The sequence below is a fragment of the Schistocerca americana genome, chromosome 7 (assembly GCF_021461395.2).
Source record: "Schistocerca americana isolate TAMUIC-IGC-003095 chromosome 7, iqSchAmer2.1, whole genome shotgun sequence".
Lineage (NCBI taxonomy): Eukaryota > Metazoa > Arthropoda > Insecta > Orthoptera > Acrididae > Schistocerca > Schistocerca americana.
Window position 1 is genome coordinate 164,522,883 of NC_060125.1, and position 1,909 is coordinate 164,524,791.

Consider the following 1,909-nt stretch of genomic DNA (forward strand, 5'->3'; position numbering starts at 1 on the left):
CTTTATCGTGCCTTTACCTTTTCTAACGCCAAACTGTGTGTCATCTAACGCGTCCTCAGTTTTATTTCCCAGTCTTCTGTACATTATTCTTCTCATCAACTTGGATGCATTAGCTGTTAAGCTGATTGTGCGATAATTCTCGCAATTGTCAGATCTTGCAGTCTTCGAAATTGTGTGGATGATATTTTTCCGAAAGTCAGATGGTATGTCGCCAGACTCATACATTCTACAAACCAGCGTGAACACTCATTTTGTTGCCCCCATTGATTTCAGAAATTCTGATAGAATGTTATGTATCCCTTCTGCCTTATATGATCTAAAGCCCTCCAAAGGTCTTTTATATTCTAATTCTAATACTGGATCCCCTACCTCGTCTAAATCGACTCCTGCTTCTTCTGCCACATCAGGCATATCTTCCCACTCATTGAGGCTTTTAATGTATTCTTTCCACACCTATCCGCTCTCTCCTCTGCTTTTAGCTGGGAAATTCCCGTTGCTTTTAATGTTACCGCAGGTTGTTTTGACTTTCTGTTTGCTGAGTCTGTCCTTCCGACGATCATTTCTTTTGCGATTTCTTCACATTTTTCATGTAGCCATTTCGTATTAGCTTTCCTCCGCTTCCCATTTATTTCATTCCTCAGAGACTTGTACTTCTGTATTCCTAAGTTTCCCAGAACATTTTTGTACTTCCTCCTTTCATCGTTCAATTGAACTATTTCTATTGTTACCGGTGATTTCTTCGCAGTTACCTTCTATGCACCTATGTTTTTCTTTCGAACTTCTGTGATGGCCCTTTTTAGAGATGTTCATTCCTCTTCAGCTGTACTGCCTACTGAGCTATTACTAATTGCTGCATCTATAGCCTTAGAGAACTTCAAGTGTATCTCGTCATTCCTTAGTACTTCCGTATCCCACTTCTTTCCGTGTAGATTCTTCCTGACTAATGTCTTAAGCTTCAGCCTACTCTTCATCACTACGATATTGTGATTTGGTTCTACATCTGCTTCCGGGTATGCCTTACAATCCAGTATCTGTTTTCGGAATCTGTCTGACCATGACGTAATCTATCTGAAATCTTCCCGCATCACCCGACCTTTTCTAGTATATCTCCTCCTCTTGTGATTCTCGAACAGAGTATTCGCTATTACTAGCCGAAATTACAGAACTCAATTAGTCTTTCACGTCTCTCATTACTTGTCCCAAGCCCATATTCTCCCGCAACCTTTTCTTCTACTTCTTTACCCACTACTGCATTCCAGTCCCCCATGACTATTAGATCATCATCTTCCTTTACGTATTGTCTTACCCTTTCAATATCCTCATAGACTTTCCTATCTCTTCATCTTCAGCTTGCGACGTTGGCATGTCTACCTGAACTATCGTTGTCGGTGTTGGTTTGCTGTCTATTCTGACAATAACAACCCTATCACTGAACTGTTCACAATAACACATTCTCTGCCCTACTTTCCTGTTCATAACGGATCCTACTACCGTTATCCAATTTTCAGCTGCTGTTGATATTACCCTATACTAATCTGACCAGAAATCTTTTGTCTTCTTTCCATTTCACTTCACTGACCCCTACTATATCTAGACTGAGCCTTTGCATTTCCCTTTTCAGATTTTCTAGTTTCCCTACCACGTTCAAGCTTCTGACATTCCACGCCCCTACTAGTAGAACGTTATCCCTACGTTGATTGTTCAGTCTTTTTCTCGTGGTCACCTCCACCTTGGCAGACCCCTCCCAGAGATCCGAATGGGAGGCTATTCCGGAATCTTTCGCCAGTGGAGAGATCATCGTGATACTTTTTCAGTTACAGGCCACTTGTGCTTTCCATTGCTATCTGCATGCTCATTCCTTTGATCATTGCTGGTTCTTCCATCTTTAGGGGCAGTTTTCCACCCCTAG